The 23,638-nt window shown below is 38.6% G+C and overlaps 1 protein-coding gene and 1 non-coding gene across 2 annotated transcripts in view; one reads left to right on the forward strand and one right to left on the reverse strand.

Annotated features, from left to right (window-relative positions):
• Nucleotides 1-23,638, reverse strand: part of LOC124170769 — a 223,097-nt gene that overhangs the window by 137,504 nt on the left and 61,955 nt on the right. The window lies entirely within an intron of this gene.
• Trnae-uuc lies at nt 7,215-7,286 on the forward strand. The gene has a single exon. It is a non-coding gene; the product is annotated as a tRNA-Glu (tRNA).

Here is a 23,638-nt window from a genome sequence, read left to right on the forward strand (position 1 = left end):
AACTTTTTGAAAAACCCTGATGTATCAGGCAAATATAGTGCTGTTTCTGGTGGTTTGGAATAAGGATAAAATAAAAATAGAGATAAGTATAGAAATAAAAACTGTAGGTGTGAAAATTATACAGGTTTCAAGGCTATGAGGTTGCTAGGCAAATAATTTATGACAGCATGAATACAAGGATCAAGAACTTTGCTATTTCTTGTATATATTTGCTATAACTTGTATTCGTGCTATTATGGATTTCCACCAAGTTACGCCCTCTACGATTAATTAATTTATGACAGCATGATATATCATAACGATTTTCACGCATAAAACTTTAAAAAATGGCAGGTGTGCTAAATACCGTTGGGAAAATTCCTTCGAGAAGTGCATGACTAAATTATTTTTTATCTTTTATGTATCTAGGAGAAACATTATGCATTCTTACGAAGAGCGAATAAACTTCAGTCCTTTAATTTAAAATCAGACTCCTGTAATCTCAAGAGCAATACTCATTTCTAGGCTAAAATTCTGGCATCTTTAGAAATACTAAGCATAGTAACAAGTCCAGTAAACAGAAATCAGCTTCTCTAACAAAAGTCAAATCCAATGAATGATATTCAAATAGTGATTTCATTTTGTCAGAAGCAAAGTATTATACGCGAGAGCATAAAAGCAATGCCAACTAGCAACTTAATTTTCGGCATAAAAATTATTATGCTGAATTGTCACGTTTCATTCACAAGTTCAGGAAGACATTGAAGTACACCACAACTCGTTGCGAATCCCTTCACGCGCCTTTGCACTTCCGTGATATTATAATGCGCAATAACTCTCAACGCTCTAGGCAAAGCTGAATTTACGAGTGATTTAACCGCGCCATTCGCATACGAAGCGCACCAGCCAACTGACAGTAGTGGCATTGACTCCATCAAATTATGACCCAAGTTAAAAAAAAAGCAAGGGTTGAACGAAATAATTCCGACTCAGGCGTCTCCAATTAAGCTCATGTTCGATCGCAAAGAGAATGTAGGCATGCATTGCATTAGCATCGTGCATAATTCTCCACAGTAATGCACGTTCCTGGAACAGAATTTCGAACATCGGATTCATCACTTTGTCGCTTGGTTGACAATGGTGATTCGTGGAGGTGAGTTCATCATGTAATATGATCACAATAACGATATTTTTAGATTTTTAATTTGCATTTTGAGACAATATTTTGTATAAAATTACATAATAGGTATCCAAATGATGAATTAAAATTAATATTGCACGTTTTTGACTAATGACAGATAAATTTAAATTATTAGATCTATACTAAGGTTTTTCGGATGAGCTCCCGAAGAAATATGTACACCAGAGGTAATAAGTTAACGCCAAATTAAGATGATTTGATTTAAAACACCATGGAGCAACATTCATTGGCAATATTTTACACGTGCACATAACCGTCTCATAGCTATGTGAACTCGCAAGCCTTTTCGAGCATATCCGAGTAAATATTTAAAATGTTTGGAAAACAATTCAATGACCATATGGGATACCCTCCAGGACTCGGGTCATCGAACCTTTGGTCCATAAAAATATTCATTTTTTTTATAACGTGTCGTAAACTCTTAATACGACTCGCGCTGCAACCGAAGGGGCTCATCTTTATGCTTATTTTACTTTTTATCTGCTGTTGTGGGACGTGGGTTTTTAATCGTGTCACTGCGTTCCAGCCGGAATTAATCCGTTGCGAAGGGGCGAAATAAATAAAAGACCCGATCATCTCGCAACGTACACTGACGATTGCAGCGCCAGCCCTAGCCGAGCGGGAATATACATCACCAATAACCACGCGACGAGAAGGGTTTTCGGAGAGGATTGATCACCATTGGAGCTGATAATGAAAAACCATTAAAATGGATGACGTAAGGCTCAAGACCCAACGGAAAGAAAAGGGATATGAAAATAAAAACGGTTCGATTGGTTTTCCGGGCATCAGCAACAAAATCACGTGACCTTAAAACCCTGAATGGTACCGCCAACCACGGTGAACTCTTGGCGGTTGCCACTCCGAAAATTCTCCCGCATACACTATAAAGGATTTCGGACGACATTTTAAATCTGTATTCCCCTTTATCCCCCCTCCCACAAGTCTTCTTCCTGTTATCCGATTGTAAGAAATCATTCCTCCGGCTTGGGGAACAACAGATTTTCGAGATTGCGTACTTTTTTTATTTTTTATCTTTTCTGAGAATGGCAACTTTCTGTGTGGTAAGACGATGGGATGTACATTGAAACGTTTTCATTTTTTTATACGGCGACTACTTGATCGAAATATCTCATGAGAACGAACGGAAATGTATCTTGCAAAAGTTACATTTCCCTTTAAGAGTAAAACTTTCCCCGTTTCTGTCGAAGAAAACGTTCAACCGTAAAGTTTTCCAAATCGAAAAACAATTTTTCCGAGGAAATGGGATTATTTTTTCACGTCATTCACCTCTTATGACCACTATACTTTCTCAAAGGTGAAAGTAATAACCGATCATTTCACTTTAAGTTCCCAAAATGGCTACATCACGCAATTGGAATCACTTTTCAAGTTTGCACAGGGGAACTTCTACGTTTGCATAGACAGAGAGAAACTCGAGGCCCTTAAATAAATAGTAGCAGTTGCAGAAAATATCGTTAATAATTGCGCTTTTGTTACCAAGAACTGGTTGATCGAATGCGTACTAATTTAGGCCTTAAAAATGGACCTGAATTCGATAGGAATTCTACATACGTTCTATATAAATTTTAATAGCCCTTAACGGTTTCTCTTTTAGAGATACGACAGAATACGACTGGTGGCGAGATTAACATGATTATACGTAGCTGAGAAAGCCAAAAAATATGATTTCCTCTTTCATGTAGGAATGCGTTTTATCTTAATACAGTATTCACTTCTGAATCTGAAATTATTTAGCCAGAATGAATTTAAGGTATAATTAAGCTTTAAGTGTGTACACTATTACAAGAATATATTTAGATAAACACACAAATAAGTCATCATTATATCGTCTTAAAATAAATTTATCGTTGCAAGAAAATTTTTATCACAAAAATGACCAATCTCCCTTAGTTTACATTGACTATAATCCATGAAATAATTTCCTCTTCGTTATCAAAAAAGGCATCAGTTTTTTAGTTGAAAATCACGAATATTCTCCGGAATTCCCTCAAGTCAGCGGCGTAACTAGGCATATGGGGGACGGTGAGATGGCCTGGGGTGGCAACCTCCCCCCCCCCCCCCCCCGGCAGCAACGGTTCCAGGAAAATCTTTTAAAAACGACTTGCCTGGAAATACATTTTACGTCATTTTGGCGTTTAAAATTTAACTTTAAGCAGATGCAGTTATTATACGTCAAAACTAGATAATAGTTATAAATATTTCTTTTATTTATCTGAGGCTTTGGGGGGGATATATCCCCTAATCCCCCTCCATAGTTACGCCACTGCTCCTAGTCATAGTTACGCAAGTTCTAGGAATTAAATACGCCATAAAATGGGCAAGATGTTTCACATCTCCTGACAAATAATGTATATTGTTTTAAATTCTTAGTATGGTAATAAAATAATAAATCTGCAAGTTATTTTTCGGCTGAACTTCATTGAATGCGCATACTACGCGTGCGTGTAGCGACGATGAAGAGTGAAGAGGCAAAACCTCCGCGTCTTCACGCCTGCCTGCGCTCGCACATAATGAATTAACTTCCTCCTACCTCGTCCGACGCTTTACTGCTCCACCCATTCTCTCTTGAGAGCAAAATACTTCCCACTTCGCTGTACCGACATTCCTCGGCTAAAAGGACAAAAAAAAACATCCATGCGCAAACACGTGTATTCGACCCGGCAATTTGTTCAACGTAACCAGCAAACGACACAGATAGGAAAAGATAATGAAAGGGAATAGGGTTGCAGAAAACAATAAAACGGTAAATTGTTATCTTAGCAATCGTAGCAGCGTAAAGTGGGAGAAAATGTTTCCTATTTTGAACTCGGCTGACCCGCAGCTCTCGGCGGCCAAGCTATTCCACAGAAAGGTGTCAAGCACGGGCAATAAAAATCAGTTGTAAAATAATCCAGTGTATCGGTCACATTGTCTTGAGTTGATTACGCCAAGCTAATTTAGGTTTCAAGATATATTGTATCCAAGAAAAACAAATGGAAGCAGGACATTAATCATGGCAAATAACCCTTGAAATCAAAAGCGTTCTGTACTCTCAAGCGTTCAAAAAGTGAAAATAATATGCATCATAACAAGAGCACAATATCACAATATACACCCCTTTTTTCTCATAGAAGAGAAATATACCACGTTCAGCGAAGGGATAGAGTTTAAAGGAAATAGAATAGGGTTTCCACTACGCATATCTATGTCAGCTTATGATGCCCTGATGAAAAACTGCAATAAGGACGCAAGTGATTATATTCCCTAATAGCTCCTAAAACAGCCACGGCCTCTCCAGCAATTGATGTTTCTCACGGAATGGGAATTAGTCCATTTTATGGACTTAAATTCCAGGAACGACACTTGATACGTTCATTGCAGTCAGCCCTCTATGATCAAACAAAAATACGTGCTCGTATTTTGCTATATTTGGCCTATTTTCAGTCAATATATGGTCATTAAATTACGAGGGGTCACATCAGTATGATGAGGTTGAAAGGAAAATAATTCAAGTAACCAAAGAGATTTATATCCCACACGGTAAATCATAATAGTGATAAGGGAAAATAAATATTTCAAGTATAATCAAAATTCAATGTCATTCGCATACCCTTCAATCCATTAAAACTTGAAGGTCATAATAATTAAAGCTTAATCATCATAACTGCTTACTTCTTAATTGCCATTTATTATGATAATAATATATTTTTCTTCTGTTTTTATCCTTATTCCTGCAACTATCTCGAAGCTATCAAATGTAGCAATTCTATGCTTAGAAATATTATTTAGCGTCGTGAGGAATAAAAGGTTCTCCAGCTCTCCTCACAAAAACAAGCTAACAGAGGGTTCTCCAGCATAAAAGTCCCAAAAGTAAATTTTCGGAATGGACAAGGGAAAATAATAAACCTATTAGCATATACAATCGTCTAAAATGATCAAACAGTAAAATATTTAATTTCGTCGTAAAAGATTAAATAATTTCCATGGCATATTTTCTTGATATGCTTTAACTCCATTAAACTCGCAGAAATACCTAATCGAGGGGAAAATCAAAGAGCAAAATGGTCTTCTTTCAAGCAGCACAAGCGTTAAACACACGCTCTCCACACAGCAGAAACTGCGAAAGTGACGTGGAAATATTTGACCCCGATTTCGATGTTAAAGGGTGTCGTGCTCGAGGAGAGACACGCGTGACTTTCAAGATCCTTGTCGCACTAACTGCAAGCAGTGGTAGCCCAAGGGAACGATGCTTTGTCGGTATGGAGAAGGCATTCCACTTGTCCCCACGAGACGAAATGAATAAAGACTTCACCGGTATGTAAACAACCCCTTCGAGCAATTAACCTCGACTCGGCGGCACAGCTCATGCGAGAACTTGGGAGTGCTCCCTCACACGTCACTCCTTTCAGCACCTTTTCTATTTGTCTATTTATAAAGTATGTTGGGGTTGTGGCCAGAATGACTAATGTGCCTACCGTGCAACGGAAGAGGGCATAGAAAACTTTTCCCTCGACTGACCGTCTAAGAGATGCACTTATTACTGACTACTGGAGCATCCATTCATATTACGGAAATATGATACCATATTCTTATAGCTCCAATTAAAATTACATCTTCTTCGAAATCGTGAGACTAAGTTTATCTTAGATTAAACGATACATGCTAAATAACTGCTCCTTATTTCTTCTTTGGTGGGACGATTTATCTTTTAATTTTCCCTGGTACTTTTTGGACAAGTATGGTTGTCCTACACTGAAAAATTGTATAGATTATTACTAGTATTCCGAATTGCATAATTTCAGTTTTTTAAAACATATTCATCAATCAAGCCTTAGGTGAGAGTAAGGCTTACAGAATATGGGTGAGGTAAGGCTTGCCGCGATATTAGAGTAATTAATTCAGTTTCATAATTGATAATTTAATTATATTTTTGAGTTTGGAGAGTAACTGAATGCGAACTTGAACCAGTATTTTAATTTATACGTATTGATTGTACTCCATGAGATTTCAATTGATTAGAGCACGCGTTCATCATAATTTCCGAATTTCTTGTCGTCGACACTTCGAGAATAATCGGAAAATAATTAGCGCATCCATATAAAAGAATTAATAGCACTTCACTCGCTGACTGGCACCAGACCCTATCTTACCGATTCACATACAACCTATATTAAATTATAGGCTCCAATACAGTATTCAATGATGCATCAAAAAACATTAAGGTCTCCGATTCATGACCAGGTCTTAAATATTCGAAAATGTGTATTTTCACCACATATTAAGCCATTTTGAGACGTATTTCTTCATGTCACAGCATGCTGTACCGACGGAAAAAATATCCCATACTAGGATGACAGAAAAAATTTACCGAGGAAGGTCAGATGCCATTTCACGTCACATCCAGCAATGCAAGGTAACATGTGCATCGATTAATGGTATCCTGTCGCAAAGCATGAAGAATTATTACTCAGAAGGCTCCGTCTAGAGGCCATTCTGGAGGTCAGATGCCTTAATTTGTCTTGCAAGGCATCTTAACTTAGATTAAATAAATTCCGATTGCGTGCATTAGACAGACTATTACGGTCACTTTGAATTGTGGGGTTGCATTCTTGACGAGGCTACGTGCAACAAGAAGTAGCTACCCCCATCAGAGTCAAAATGGCATCATTAGTCCGAGCGTAGGAATGTTAGAAGGATTGTCTCCGTGAAACACTTGAATATTGACATTTATAATTACTGATCTCTGCATTTCTTCCGGGTTTCCTTCCGCGTCAGATTGTTCGTAGACAACAGTTTCGCTGGCTATCCTGCCAGCGTCTTCAGGTCGAAGGTCAGACGCTGGCAGGATAGCCAGCGAAACTGTTGTCTACGAACAATCTGACGCGGAAGGAAACCCGGAAGAAATGCAGAGATCAAACCATCGCCGCGGAAACCTACGTTCTAACATTTATAATTACTCTTTAAAAAAATTTCGAAACAGGGTTATGGATGCCCAGTAATTGTATAAGTAATTCCCGTTTCTAACACAAGCTCCCATGTGGTCTAGTGGCTAGGATATCTGGCTTTCACCCAGAAGGCCCGGGTTCGATTCCCGGCATGGGAACAATTTTTGCTAACTCTCATCGTGAGCTATCACAATGCATATTTTTTTCCAGATACCTACCTACCGCAGAAAAATCAAGTGTTACAATGACGGGAAGCGTTTCGAACAAGTGTGGTGAACTAATATCCGCATACCTGGTCTTTGCTCTTCTCAGGTGTGCACTTCAATATTAGTCAGTATTTTAGTATCATTGAGTTTGGAATTTCATTTTTACACTCGATCAAAAATTAACTTTATTACAAAACTTTCAGCTTCTGTGCGACCCCGAGTAAGATTTTTATGCATTTCATTAACCGCGTTTTTTCCGAATCACGTTCGATAGACTTATAAACTTTTCCGACAACTTCGACCCTAAATTGAAGGCACATTCATGCATGCCATGAGTGAATCACAAACGAAAGACAGTAGCTAAATGCTGATCGTAAAAATGGGATGAATTAACTCCTTAGCAATGAACGACTGCACTTCACCGTCTTGTTTCCATCACTGCGGCGCATCATTCAATTTCACGTTATGACCAACAAGAACGGAGGCTAATGTAGTACAAGAATATTTGAATTTACTCTCTTTTAAGCGGTTTTTGGTTCTAACTATTGTTATTAGGTACGAAAAATGTCACATGTGGGAGCGTGTATGAATATGAACGTGGTAAGTAATACAAATTTTGGTAGGTATTACAAACTTTGGTAAGTAATACCAGAGAGGAGAATACCAATAAGTGACATATACCTCGGTAATGCCAATAAATGACATATATAAAGGGACTAAAGAGAAGTGGACCTATAGAAGGTTTATTTCCGTTACCAATTCGGGCGATTTTTATTGCAATCCATTAATGTCTGCTGCGCGGCTCTGAGTGTATCGCGATCAATTTTTTTCTAATATTTGAGGAATAGTATTTGCTATTGCGAGGAATAGCATTGAATACGCATTAATTGACAGATAACAACATCGCCAATATTAATCACGTTAGCGAGGCGAGAGGCGACTTTTGTCAACCCATTTAAATGCGCGATGGACGCCAACACATTTAGAGGCCGATTAGACGATACTCTTTTGTATTATTCGAGCACATTGACATGGCGTGCACTTTCATATTAGCGATCACCCATGACCTCACACCACGACTCACGTCGCTCACTTGAGAATAAGGAAGAGTATGGTATTATAACTGAAACGAGAGAAAAGGTAAGGTATCTACGTGAATTTAAGAATATTATTGCCAAAATTAAGAATTTAAATAATTTAAAGTGTCATTTAGAGTGTCATTTTCGATCTCTGCGTTTATTTAGCCCGAATGACATGGGTCGGAAACGGCGAAAGTAAAAGTGTTCGAAGTCGACCCTCGCGATCGATTTCAACCCCTACTAGTATTTGCATGTGGCCAGTGGCGCAGCGAAGGGGAGGGGGTTGGGGAATAAACCCCCCCCCCCAGAGCTTAGAGAATATTTTTATAAAAATATTTTAATTAAATGTTAATGACAAATTTTGTAACTAATATTAGGGAGACGGATGACTCACAAAGAAAACATCAAACTATTCACACAGCCGTGAAACTCACTATTATGAACCACTTATCTAAAAACATTTTTGGAGGATGGTCTCCGCACCTCCCGCTTACCCTGGCGGGTATTCCATACGCCCCTGTATTAATTGCGCATAAAACCCCCCTATCCTTAATTACTAGCTGCGCCCCTGAATGTGACCCTTTACTTTCATTTAGTTAGGTAGGGGCAGTAATTGCTGGTCAGCCGATGTGTGAGCCGACACTTGTTTCTTTTATTTTGGTTCACTTTAAATGGGATGGTGGAGAATGTCACGCGCGTCCCTTCAATTCTGCGGCCACTGTCATAACGATTGTGCCGCTTTAGGCAGACCACCACAGCACACCCACAACCTATGTGAGGGTATGGAGACGACCGCCACCACCAACTGGGGGAGGGGGGGGGCGATGACGCTGTCGCCGGAAGGAAGGAGAAAGAAAGGATTGGGGCGATTGGAGCGCCACGCTCCGATAAGATGATGAACCCGCCGCTCCCGTATTGTTAAATCTACCACCCCATCATTTCCCCCCTTCTGTTACGTCACGTCGCCGAGGAAGGAATGGTGAGATGGCCAGGAGGGTGGAATATGATGAACGGCGGCAGCGCTCGTCGACTGCGACCTCATTAGGATTCCGTTCATCTTTCACGGGGGTACGAGTGAAAGATATTTGAAGTAGATGACACTCGAGCGATGAGGTCAGGTGAGGGCGCGGATTGGAAGGGGTTCCCACATCCGGGGAGAGACTTCCCTCCTCGATCGGATGTCAGGTTTGGGAATTGTCCTCGGGGTAAATTACTCAGCACATTCATTACATGGATTTCGAGCCACACAGTGTTTGTGCAGAGAAACTGATAGCGATGTAAGACATAGTTTCCGAATGATATACAAAGATATCGTGCTGCTCAATAATTTTATTTTAAAAACGCGCAATATGTGTTTCGATTGCTATAAAATTATAAGGTATTCCTATATCTGATGATATGTTGTTCCAAGATATACCTCCGTAAAAAGTTTCACATTTCCATGAGTCCAGGATGGATGAATTTGGGATGGAAAATGAATAAGAAATATTAATTTGGCCATTAGTGTTATTGAGTCGATTTTTCAGATGAATTATTATTTATAGAATAATACAACCATTCATGGGGAAAAGTTACACACTGCTGAGTTGACCAGTGCTGCTTTGGAAATCACGGCTTCAATAGTGTTATAATTTAGGAAGCATCTACAACCATATTTTGAGGGAGTTCCTTTGGGTTTACGATGAAGTAAATACAATTCAAAGATGATAGCAACACCCCATTACAATCAAAGTCGGTGTGATAGCCCTTTTTTGAAAGGTACACGAAAATTTCCCGCGATCAAAATTATTCCTTAGAATATTTTTTAAATTCGGTTTTCCTTAATTAAAATGAATTTGGACATGACTTGTAACAAGATGAAAGAACGATTGAAAACAGATTCAACAATATCATAATATTATTATAATGATATTTATCCATGTTTCATTCATAAGAGATGTCAGACGAATCTCGTGTTAAAAAATTCCTTCAGCAATCATCAAAAGAGATACTAAGACCGATAATAAATTTCCTAGAACACAACTAATCTAAAACAAGGGTATTTTCATATTTAAATTGCAAATAATAAATTCGTTTGATTTTATCACAAGGTGAGAGTAATATAGAGTATTACGAAATATTACCTCTCCTAACCTGATTAAAATAATAAAATTTAGATAGAGTAATTATTTTAACCCATTTACTATATCTATGGTCTACATTGCGTTAGGTCTATCTGTGGGTTCTATCAGGCGCTGAGATTCTTGTAATATCATTTTATATTGAAATGGTTTATAATTGAGTGTCATAAATCTTGTGGAGCACTCTCGCATAAGGTCACCCTTTACTCAATACCTTTGAGTATCTTAACAAGGCATTGATTTCGCGTATTGTATTCTTCCGATGTTCAGGCCATTTTGTTTAAGCAAATTTCTATCAACTCGAATGTGGTGAACGAAAAAAGTTTAATTTAAATTAATAATTCCACTAATATTTAAGAGATTATGTTTATTTAAGAGTATGTTTGCTAAACGACCCATATAAAATTAAAAAATGAAATTTCAGCAGGGAATACAATATTTTTTTCAACGATCGAATATAGCCTGTATCTCCATTTATATTCACGATTCAACTTCACGGTAAGGTATGACAATAAGTTCCGCTGAAAGGATCGCCTTCGAGGAGGTACTCGAGCGAATAAAAATTAAACCTGTCAGACCCGAAAATTTTTGAGAGCCATGCTTAGGAAGTCCGGCACGAAACATTCAAATCGAAGATAGTTAATTTTATCACGCACCGTCCGAATACTCTCAGACCCGTCCACTGAGATTCAATTTTTTCCCACGTATGGGTGCCACGATACTCACAACACTCCATAGAATTGAGATATAAATAACTGTGCATCAAAATAATCGTTGCGTTCAATATTGAAATAATTTAAATTGAAGAAATGCGATGCTACTCTTAAACTAAAATTTGTCACGCCGGTCCCCTTGAAATAGTATGAGTAACATCTTTTAAGCATCTAATTAAATAAAACATGAACTTCTTTCGCCTTACGCCGAATATATTTGTATTGGGAATCATTGGGTACTTTGCACTGGAATAAGTAGGTACTATGTGAATTGAAAGGACGATCAATATCGTGTAATTAAACGCCATAATTCTAATGTTTGATTTATCTAAAATTGATGTTTAATATAACATTCAGTCACATTAATCGATGAAGTGATGCACTAATGTAAGTTGGAAACAAAAAAAAAACTGAAAATACTGGTTAAGCATGCTTAAATTTTCCCATGGCCTTTAGCTACGTCGAAACGGAATTTTCATGCTTTTACAGAAATTATTTTATTGCTTTGAAGAAAGTGAATCAGCCAACCAGGAGGTACATTTTCTTTCCTAACTCGAGTTGAAAGCTGCGGTAACTTTCAAATTCCGTCCCGAAAATAAAGATAGGCATTGTCTAAATAAATATTTGACTCAAAATTAGATGGTATAGCAAGTTTTAAACAAGATATGAGAATATAAAACCGATAAGGTAAACAATTGAGCGTCAAAATGGAAAATAAATGCTACATTCCTCTTAGAAATATATACAGACCGTTTCATCAAAGAGTCGCATCCCTATCGTTAAATTGGTCGTTCAAATCAAATTGGAAGGAGTTGCAAATTTAATTTTTCTACTCAATGCTATTAAAACAATACCGTAAAGTAGCCTGATGCAGTGTAGACCAAGGATGAGGAAATACTATCTCTTGTCAAATATGAGCCAGAAATAATTAATAAGCAATATTTAATTCTAGTATTCAATTAAAAGTTACAGGAGTATTAATGTCATTGAAGGATGGCCTGGTAGCAATGAAAGAACACGTCTTCAGTATCAAGAGAGAGGGAGCCGACTATTCCTCAAGTGGTATCACAGTGGCACGAAGCCTTACATTAGACAAGAGAAGTGCGTCCCGACTCCAGCAGCTGACATCAGCGGTCACTCTGAGATGCCGCCCCGATTCGTGAGAATGATGACGGATGCAGAGATTGGAGAAGGATGGTGTAGGAGGAGAGGGGAGGGATAGAGGGGAGGTATATTTGGAGGGTGGTAGGGGAGCTCAGTTGATGACGTGAGGGAAAGGATGAAGAGGGAATGGCATAAGAGGGAATGGAAGAGGGAAGGCGAGGAGGAGATTGGACCGAGCCGAATTGCGGTTTGGTAGACCATAACCTAAGGCAAAGGGGTGTCCCTTGAGACAGCAGACACGACGCGGGAGAAAAAGAGGATAAGACGTTGGAAATGCTTTTCCAAGACTATTTAATTCTTTCGCGCCTCAGAGATACTTCTTTCATATTCCATCATAAAATTAAAATACGTCTATCCTAGAGCGTATGTCACTCCTATAGTAAATTCTGCATAAAGCCTGTTGGAATATTCACTTACTTTCTTGGCTAATTAAAAAAAATGACCCCAAACTTTCGATAAGGGATTGGCACTCCAATGAAATATGAATGCTGTGGTAAAAATAATTTAATAATAGGACAGTAATTACGATGAGGAAATTTGAGAGTGTTTATGATTCATACACCGCAGTTCATTCCGAGGGCTGTACTCAAATACTTGTAGGTATAATCATGCAAAGTAAATCTGGAAATATACTATATGTTTTACCATAAAACTCAGTTTATTCTTGGAACTAAATAAAAATTCGTATTTTGCAAAATTTAAAGAGATAAAAGAAGAATTTTTAGGGGATATAGAATGGCTTTTCAAATAAGCGATTGATATTAGAAAATCACATTGAGATTGCGGAAAATCTTCCGGACCGGAAGATTAATTACGCCACAATTGGAGTGAAAATGATTTTATGAAACCTCATTCCAACCTTTATTTCTCCAAGACCATGATTTCCCCCGCCATTATCCCTTGCGTCTTTTTTTTCAAGTAGCAATTAAAAACACGCAATGATCTCTTCTCGGAAATGATTCCTTCCGATTTGGCCATGCCCACCAGCGATGCGAATGGTGGCGCTTTCACATTAGCGCAATTAAACAGTCTATTACGGCAAATGATTCGGTGATTGAAAACGTACCTCAGCCCACAGTAACACTGATTACGCCTACGTGCTGGGCGAACAATTTGTGTCCTGAGACGATCCAAAGGATGGCAAGTGAAACGTGGGGAGAAAAGGCCATAAAGAGACTTGCGAAGGTCGCAGAGCATTAGTAATCGACCATATGTGTAGCCAAGAGAACTCTACGACACTCCGCTCTAATAAGACGACATAATAGGGTCTCCGGCCGCCGCGATTGTTTCGAAAGCAGCAATGAATAAACAGAGCGCGTGTGCGCCTCTACTCGAAACTTAAACCTCCGCGAGTGACAGCCTCGTTCCCTCGAGTCAGAAACGAAATCTCTGCGAGGATCAAAACAGACGCGAAACTGTGCCCTCCAGCGTTTGAAGCGCAAGAAACGCTGTTGTCACTGATGACATGTTCTCGAGAGGACGACGATATAAAATACTGCTATTTGAGGATTCTTCACCAGTAATTCACGATGAAATTCATGCGTTTTGGTGCATTGTTTGAAATGATTAACCATATCTACAGATACGACACGATTTTTAATTAAAATATGACTAAATTAATTAAATTAAATTCTCATATTTTCGTTTACAAGTTCCTTAAACTTTTTGTGTCATGTTATTGTTTTTTAAGTTGAAACTTGAAATGTAATATAAATGCTATGCTTTTCATGTGCCACTATGTAGGATAAATGGAACCTTCTGATAAGCCTTATGGCTTAGAAGAACCAAGTTGTATATGCTAATAAAGGCAATCTATATATTTTTAATGCTGTAGATTGACGGAATAAGCATGTGCTTCATCGCTATTGGATGTTCTCATAAGATTTAACTCCACACAAAATTTTCAAAATAAATTTTCATAATTCTCCTCTTCTCTCCCTCTTAAACTCAAGTATGATAATCAAAGGCATTTAACGCTCTGCAAAATAAGAAACTACATTGTGGGTTGCAGGAAAAAAATAGAGAACGCGATACAAAAATGTAGAGAGCAATAATATGGCAGCGTAGCCTGGCGTAATAAATAACTTAAACACTCCATATAAATAATACCCCGAAAACTTTAGTGCTGGGCGTGTTCATTTGATACAATAACACACTGTAAATATTGCTAATTATCTTGTACGAAACATTTTCACATTGGTCAGGTGACTTGCTACTTGAATGCGTTTATCCTACTAGATATATTCATCATCAATAAATGTCTAATTATCCGCAGTCAATTATTAATTAACGCTTAATTATTGTAAAAGTTATGCAAATGAATTTTCAGCACCCGCAAGCATTTTCTCAATCCGCACCCTCTGTCTCCGTATTATCTCATCTAGATTTTTTCCTCTTCGCCCGCCACATCTACTAGTAGTTCACCATATCCACTTACTTGTTCCTTTTTCTCTCCATTCATCTCACTTACGCCATCCATTGTCTTAGCCCCTAACATCAATAATGTGAGAATGCCACCTTTCCAAACTACAAACCACACCTGCACCCTTTATTTCCACCTCACACCACACAAGAGATCCTCCTCCAACACATCTCTTTTTTCCTACATCCCGCCTTCTCCATTATCTTACACATCAATGTTCCGAACTCTTTGAGCTTGATATGATCATCCTTCCCTAAGGCCCACCTCTCCATACCATTTCCAAGTTTAACAGAATACCTTTCCTTCAAGCTATTTATGAGGATCCTGTCACCAATTGTTTCTCATTTTGCTAAATACAGCCTTTGAAATAAAATATCAACGCGAAGTTTAAGAGCCCACCGAATTTCAAATTTTTATTGAGTTGTCGCTCTCGAAACTTTGTAGTGAGGAAAAAGTGACTCAATTCAATTTTGCATAAGCCAGAACTTCCTTAGGTCAACGTTTGCCAGCCACACACGGTGACACTACATTACGCTCCGAGCATGCCTTTCCTATAAGCCCTCGCGTGAAGTTTCTGTCATCGATACATCCCTATATAGTTAAATGCTTTCTTTGTGTTACAGCTAAAAATAAACGCGAAGATTATGAATTCAGAATTTTTTATGAAAACGCTCGCCCTGAAATTTTTTAAAGCGAAGAAAAGTGACTCACGCGCAGGCTTCCTGTTACAACACAATACACGTCCGAGCGGAGCGACATAAATATTTCTCTTTCTTCCCATGCACCCTTCTTTTTCCCTCTCCTTCCGTGCTGATGCTCGCACGGGACTCAGGGAAAACAAGAGAAGGGAAGACGACGATGTTTCGCGAGGATTCGCTTTCCGCTCCGCTCGACTCGGTCAGCACGTGTGAGTTGCGCGAGCATTTATATGCGCGCCGGCGGGAAGACGCGGTGCTTGCGTTCGCTCGGGAGACGTATAAGGAGCTGCTCATGTCGAAGCGCAGCACAACAAACGCTCAATTGCCGCTCGCCTTACTTGGAGGAGAAAAGGAACGGGGTGTTATTGTCGCGAGGAGGAAAAAAAAGAGGTAAGGGAGGAATGAAGAGAAGCGAATTGAAAAAAAAATATGGTATGAGAGGTGGACGCACGCAATGCGTTGGTAGCTGATGTATTGGCACGCGAAATAAATACAGGACTCCGAAGGAAAGATGCTACAGAGATAAACACGGAGAAGTGAGATCAAATTTTTTTTAAATAGAGGAGCCTGATAAATAAAGGGCACTAAATAAAAAAGGCTTTGATTTTGGCATTCGGGGGGCCAAGTTCAGGAGCATAGTGGAGAATGATCGCCGGATTTCCCGGAGTATTATATCGTGGAAGGTTATTCGGGATTTCCACCGGGTCAGGTTCTCCATCACGAACGACGTTTCGATAAACGAGCTGTCCATCGTCATCAGGGACCTCGGAAACGTCGGTCGTGATGGAGAACGTGACCCGGTGGAAATCCCGAATTACCTTTCAGGAGTGTTTTCCTAGAATAAGTAAGGCTCAGTCACTCATGCACGGGCTTAAAAAAGTCATATTCCTATGGTTCACTCAAAAATATGGGCTCATTACTGATTGATTCACACAACATAGTTAATTATTCCTACACACATGTTGTAACATAAATTATCGTTTTCGCTGAAGGGGAGTTAACTCATTTCCGAGTAAAATTTGTAACTAGGAGTTTCTCATTGACAAATGATTTGAAAGACAAAACAGAGAAATTACGTTTTCGATGTAAATAGTGTATATCGGCGTATATCCGGGTCAAGTTACTCTTATTTCCATCACTCATCTCCAGACGTAAATTTTGATTCCTATGCATAAATATGAAAACGTAATTTCTAAAGTATTAATACTTTAGGGAAATTTATAAGTACATCTTAGCACTTAAAATGTTAAAGCCAACTTTCGTCAAACACCTCACGGAGATTGAGAGGTAGTGACGGTAATTAATCCTTCCCTCAAACAATGCGTTCACGAATTACGGAGAGTGGCTTGGGTGAGGGCAAATCAGTCATACAAGAGAAGGTCTCGCACAGCAACAGCAGATAAGCAAAGGAGATCGAGCGAAAAGAGGAGAAGGGAGGAGGAGTAAATATGAAACGTGCAAAAAAAATCCAGAAAACAACATTAATCCACGTGAGCTCGTTATGCAGATGAGAGAAAGGTGACTCTTCAGGGGCTCGCTCGCTTTTTTCCCTCTCACGGAGTGGGTGTGAAAGAGAAGGGAACGCAGACAAAAGAGACGAAGGGAGGGAAGAAAGTGCGACGCAAAACAATGAGGAGGAAAGAGGAGGCGAGGATCGAAGAAAAAAATAAAACAATTGAGCGCTGCCCGTGCGAGCGAATAAATAGCGTATCACGTCGACGCTCAGAGCTGGGAAGAGAGATAAGTGGAACCAAGGAGATGATTCAACGTTGAAGAAGAGGAGAGAAAGGTAAAACCTTTTGAGATGAGAGGTTGCGAAAAATTAATAAGAAAAAAGGAGTATTTCTTCCGCCTACCACGCAAAGAAACGCTTTTGGAGATGGACTGGCGATGGGAAACGGGCGGGGGTCCGGATGGCAACTGGATTTTTGACGCGTTGATGAGGATTTAAAAAAAAGAGGCAAGAAATTCAAGTGATTCCCGCAACGGAAATATTTTTAGTGAAAATTTGTACACTAATTTGGTATGTTAAAAGGATTTTGAGTCATTAAAGCTGCGAAGGGACCTCTTTAAAGGTAAGGTGAGACGAGACCCGTCAACAAAAAAGATGATATTTTCCACCGGTGTCATCTTTGGGCTGTCTCATGCCTCGTCCTGATATGTCTTGACATTGTGGTAGAAATCACTGAAGGACTTGGATTTGAGCACTAGCAAGGATACTATCTTGAAATGCGAGTGACACGGAAGGAAATTTTAAGTATACGACCCTCGCCACAACGTTAAAATCAGATAATCAATGAAGAATACGATTATCAAAATGAGACATTGCAATATTTCCACTTATAGTTTTATTCTTACACAACGCGTTTCGTCGTTACAAACGACATTATCAAGTATGTTGTTTGTAACGACGGAACGCGCTGTATAAGAATAACACTATATTAAGAGTAAATATTGCAATGTCTCATTTTAATAGTATTACGAACTTCCACCACATCGTGCCTAACATCATACAAGATATAAGAATAGGATTAATCACACAACCGAGCAGGTGGTTACGGAATCCTCTTCGATATGGAAAGGTCTCGCTTTTTTGCTAAAAAACTGAAAAAATTCTACTGGCAATATCGACGGGTACTCTGTCACTAAGCTATTTGAATATATCGATGGCTAAGTTCTAACCACATGTACCTCAAATTCGGCCGGTTTGAGACAGGTATCTTAAACAAGTTATAATAACATTAAAAAATTAAATACAAGCAAAGATCAACTCTTTATTTGGAAATTAATATTTCTTTTTCAGTTTTATGAACTTTTCGTTTTTTATTTCAGTGTGCAAGTAAAAGAAATTAATCGTTTTTTGCTCTCCTGAAAGGTTGCTATTTTTGAGATACGTGTTGTTATAACTTAGCCATCGATATGTGTGCATTGTGTTCAGCTACATAAAACTTACGACTACACGGCAGCAAGTGTAACTTTGGTGACATATAACCTCATTGTCATCTGGTAAGACAAGACTGCGCCCTGCAAGAGGTGATCACGCCAGTCAGGAAGAATTTTCGTCAAATTCAGCATGGTGATTTCTGCTCTTATGATTTTCCTCAATCACTCGATCGTACTCGGGCTAATAGCTCCTAGAAATTAATTTAAATATGGATTGATAATAGTTGTAAGGATAGGGGGGAGGCAAGAACACTCTTAGGTTAGATTGACTCATTTCAAATAAGGACACCCAATGAAATTCTAGAATTAAACACATGCGAAAAACAATATATATGGCAGAGTATCATTTAATACCGCAGTCATTTTTATTTTTTTTATTTTAATAAAGATATAGGTACACATACAGCCAATTTAAAGTGCACTTATAACAACAAATATTAAATAATTAAAGAATAATTATTTGTAACAAATTTAAATAGGATAAAAAAGAAAAACAAACATTTATCCAGCTATCTAGTCATTTATGCGATAAATATGTTAATGCCCGATGAGTAAAATTATTCCCTCGAAAACGAAAATAATTCAGATTACTCATAACTCATTCCCATAACGAAAACTAATTCAGATTACTTACGATACATATTTTATTTTCATTTCGGGGGCGGCCCTGGCCCCCTGAGACCTTCTAATACACACCCCCATTGGCGTAACTATGGTGGAGAGAACTATGGATGAGGGGATAGATCCCCCCCAAAGCCTCAGAGGAATTTAAAAAATATTTCAAACTACTGTCTATTTTTGACATCTGCTTAACTCTTAACTTAACTGCATCTGCTTAAAGCTCAATTTTATTGCCAAAATGATGTAAAAGGTATTTCCAGGAATGTCATTTTTCAAAAATTTTACCAGATTTTGCCTGGGGGGAAGGTGTACACCTAGTTACGCCACTGCACACCCCTCGAACGTAAAAACCCACACTACCCCTTCCATTCTGATACCTGTGACATATTTCCAGTCCATCTAACCCGACACCGTTAAATGTAACACTTCCTAGCGAAAGAAGACTACTAAAACACTCCCTTTCGATCGGATCTCCACCAACCGACCACAATCCGACCGCAGAGCGAAAGAAGAAAAAACGACGAAGAAGCAGCCTCTTCGCCCGAATGCAATTCTCCGTGGGGAAAAAGGGAAACGTCCTCAGGGACGCAAAAAAATACATATCGTTATGATAGAGGAAGAGGAGGGAGATCCCGTTACCTGCCTCTCAAAATTCCCCAAGTTGGCGTGTCGTGCATATTTTTTTCATCGCTCCCTACTACTCCTTTTCCCATCCATCTCCCGCTCGTCAGCCATCCATAAGCTCCCACCATTTCTTCCCGCTTTCATCGGAGGAAGAACAAATTGAGGTTTATATAAAGATATTGCTCACGCATCAGATTGTTTCGCAAGTGGTAGGGGGAAAGATTTTTTTTAACGATTTCTGAACGATGAGGTTGGCGATACACGAGAGGCTCTACCCGGCGATTACATAGCACTTCGGGCTTTTACTTAATTATCCCCTAGTCCGTCCACTCCCGGGACATTATCTTACTTTCCTTCCTACTCCCTTCGCCTTTTTCCGCGCCCGTATCTAACGCATTCCAAGCCCCCCGTCCCTACGGGCCTGTTTACCTCGAGCCAATCTGGATAGAATCCATCAAAATAAATGAATGAATCGAATAAAAAAACGCTCAGCACTATCATTCCACCGAGTTTGTAAGATTTTTTTCCATTCCGTCAGCCTTGGTAAGAAATGAGTGGAATAACGGGAGTATATATAGCCTTATTTTCTTTCGAATACGCCAGCGATTGACAGCTTTCAACATGAGGACTCACTCAATACGCCAAAGACCCGGTATAACTTCCATAAACACGTCCACAGCGACACGATCTTTCGACGTCTGCATGAGGAATGAAGATATTTGGCGCCACTTCACTGCTACCACGGGTTACAAAGGCCAACATTTTTTAGGGCTCACTAGACGTTATAGGACTGAAGAGCACAACGCATCAGATATAGTTTGAATAGTGAAGTAACCTCTTTTACAATATTCATAAGCGGAAAAATAAGAATTCTACGATCTTAATAATGAAAGACACTTTGCTTCTTCCGCAAGTTTATAAAACATTTCTATTTAATTACCGGTTTCGGCTATTACACCATTATCGAATAATAAGGAATTTGATAATGATGTAATAGCCGAAACCGGTTATGAAACAGAAAAAAAAATTATAAACTTGTGGAAGAAACAGTGTCTTTCATTATAAATATGGTGCCCTTCCATCACGTACGTGCTTCAAGTTTCGATTTAATTCTACGATCATAACATCTAATAATCTTTTTGCTAGTCAAGGTTCGCATTTATGATTGCCAAAAGGCAACACGCGTCGGAGTATAAAGAATAAACAGTAACTAAAGACATTTTGTTGAAAGGACTAGAGGAAATATCCAACGTTCTACGTGTACAAGCACGCTGATTAAAAAAACCGTATGATATAAGTACGACTAATTTTTCGGAATATTTTTGGAATTTTACTTCGATAGGATTTTATGTCAGTATTTTTTACTTATAAGCATTTAAAAATGGATTGATTGCTTAACAAGAAAATTCCTCATAATATAACCTTCAAAAGTCAAATGCTACAAAGTTCCCTGAGAAGTATCATTAGCCCTAAAAAAAATGTAAGAAACAGAATCTTTTTAAAAATCAATAATACCAAGCAAATATTTTTCCCTCGAAAATGGCAAGACCTGACAGTTTCATTTAGCGGGATTACCAGCAAAGCTAAAAAGCAAATGTTTCGTAGCGCTTCCCGAAGCAAAAGCCACTCCTCAATTCAAAGCATTACAAGAACAAAAAATTCTGAATGAAATGATTTTAGAGCAGATATCATCCCAAAGAGTTTTGCAAATTAAAGATACGTTCAAAAAACTGTGGGAAACCCTTTCATCAAATATTAAAAACTGATAAACACGTGAATTCGGTCAGCCTCTTCCCAGAAATCTTCACGTCAACTCCCGCACTCGCCGATGATGGAAAAACAAAAGGACCCTTAGTATCTTTCCCTCTAGCCGTGGATCAAGTGCTGAGGATCTATAAATATCCCCGGACACGAGGAAAGAGAAAAAAAGCCATATCCGAAGCACGCGAGACGAGCAATAACGGAGGAGGAGGGAATGGAGCACAAAAAAAAAGGATATTATTATTACTTCGAACGAGACTTTCACTTTTTCTCTTCGCACTTGCAAACTGCTCCGAGATCCAATCTCTGGAGCGTTTGCATCACGGCCAGAGAGACTCTGGCACAGTCACGAGTGACTGGCTTTTGTCCAAGGGCCGTGAGAAGGGCGGGTGCTTAGTACCTACATAATAGGTTTTTAACGGTGTGCCAGGACAGTCGGTGCGTGGAATGATTTGGTTAGATCGACCGTTTTGGGTCTCTTTAAGCCACTTGATTATTCCCGATGTGAACCTAATGGAGTGTAGAAAACGAACGACTGAAACCGACGAGGTCCTCGAGATCCAGTTGCTCGTAAGTGTTATAGGATTTGCAACCGATACGCAATTTTTCCAGTTTTAACTTGGGTATAAAAACAGAGGGAGCTATACCTACCCTGGGGCGATATAACGAAAATGGGAAAATGTCACGATACTTAAATACCAATATGGAGTTTTGACCAATGTTGATATATGCTTGTCAGATAAAAATTGTATTATATCGCCCGATAAAATAAATCACATAATCACTCCTGAAAATTTTTACTATATAGGTACATCTCTTTATATCATCCGATAAATATCCTGTGTCATAATAATTCGATTTACTGTGATTTTTTTATCGGGAGCCAATATTTAATCGAGATATTTTATGCACGAGGTGATATTTCAACGGGTGATACATTACGATATTTTAGAGGGCTAGTTATTAGTTAGTGACTAAATTCAAGAATTCATTGATTGGGGTTTCATTGCATAGCGAAGGATACAACCCACCTAGGAATAAGCCACAGCCGTTATGAATTCACACATTCACGATAAGGGACCCCAAAGGAGGAAATTGATGACTTATTTGGAGGTAGCAGGAATAACTCCATTCCATCTTTGAAAACGGTCAACTTACGCACGATTGTAGTAATTTTACACAAATAACGCTCTGGCTAATTATATCAATTGGACTGCGCCTTATACCAACTCCAAAAGTGGTGTAAAATCCATTCGGCTGAGTAGAAGTGAGGGAATTTAAGGAAAATTACACAGCCGTTTCATGGAAGTCTTCCATGGCCATTTATCCAACTGAAAGAGAAATTTGTATTCTCAGAGGTGGAAATAAAACGAGAAAAAGCAATAAAGAGTGCCTTCAGAAGCTGAGAAAATTCGGCGTTTTCGCTGATCGCCAGAGAACAATCATTGCGTGATTTTCTCGTAACGACTCGGAAATGTTTTTTAAAATCCCAACTTTTTCCTCTTCATTTCAGAGACATCTCAAATATTCCTGTTTGAGCAGACATTTCTCGCTTGATTTATCCCATCATAACTTCTGCATACCCGGCTTTCCTTCATGATATCCTATACTCTTGCGGGTAACTTTTCTTTTCTTCACCATATTTAAACTTATCCAGTTTTTTAAACCAATCCTGCTACATTAGTTTAACGCTCTTAATATGTTGTCACATTGATATTTAATTCTAGCATTTGTCTATTTAGTAATATTTTTTTTTTAATGTTTCCTTTCATCATTCATATTATTTTCTGTTTTGTGACTCAAGGAATCGGAATATTTTCGTAAATAACAGACATTTTTTATCTCCTCATCCACTCGTAATGCATGCACACTCCACACGCAAACAAGACGAATTTGTTATGAATAGAACATTCTAACTTGATGTGCTTAGTGACAAAAGGATAAGGAAGTATGAAAACGTAAATAAATTTTCATTTCTATGAATGCCAAATAAGTTAGGTGATTAAAGGCTTGGCCAATGCTTGGCAATATGGCTATAACCGACTCATTATTTGATCTATTTCATAAAGTACAAACTCCATCGAGATGTAATTCCCGCAATATCCTCTTTAAAAAAAAAAATGAAAAATCAAGGGCATAATCGAATCACAGAAAATCGC

The sequence above is a fragment of the Ischnura elegans genome, chromosome 1, assembly GCF_921293095.1.
Source record: "Ischnura elegans chromosome 1, ioIscEleg1.1, whole genome shotgun sequence".
Classification (NCBI taxonomy): Eukaryota; Metazoa; Arthropoda; class Insecta; order Odonata; family Coenagrionidae; genus Ischnura; species Ischnura elegans.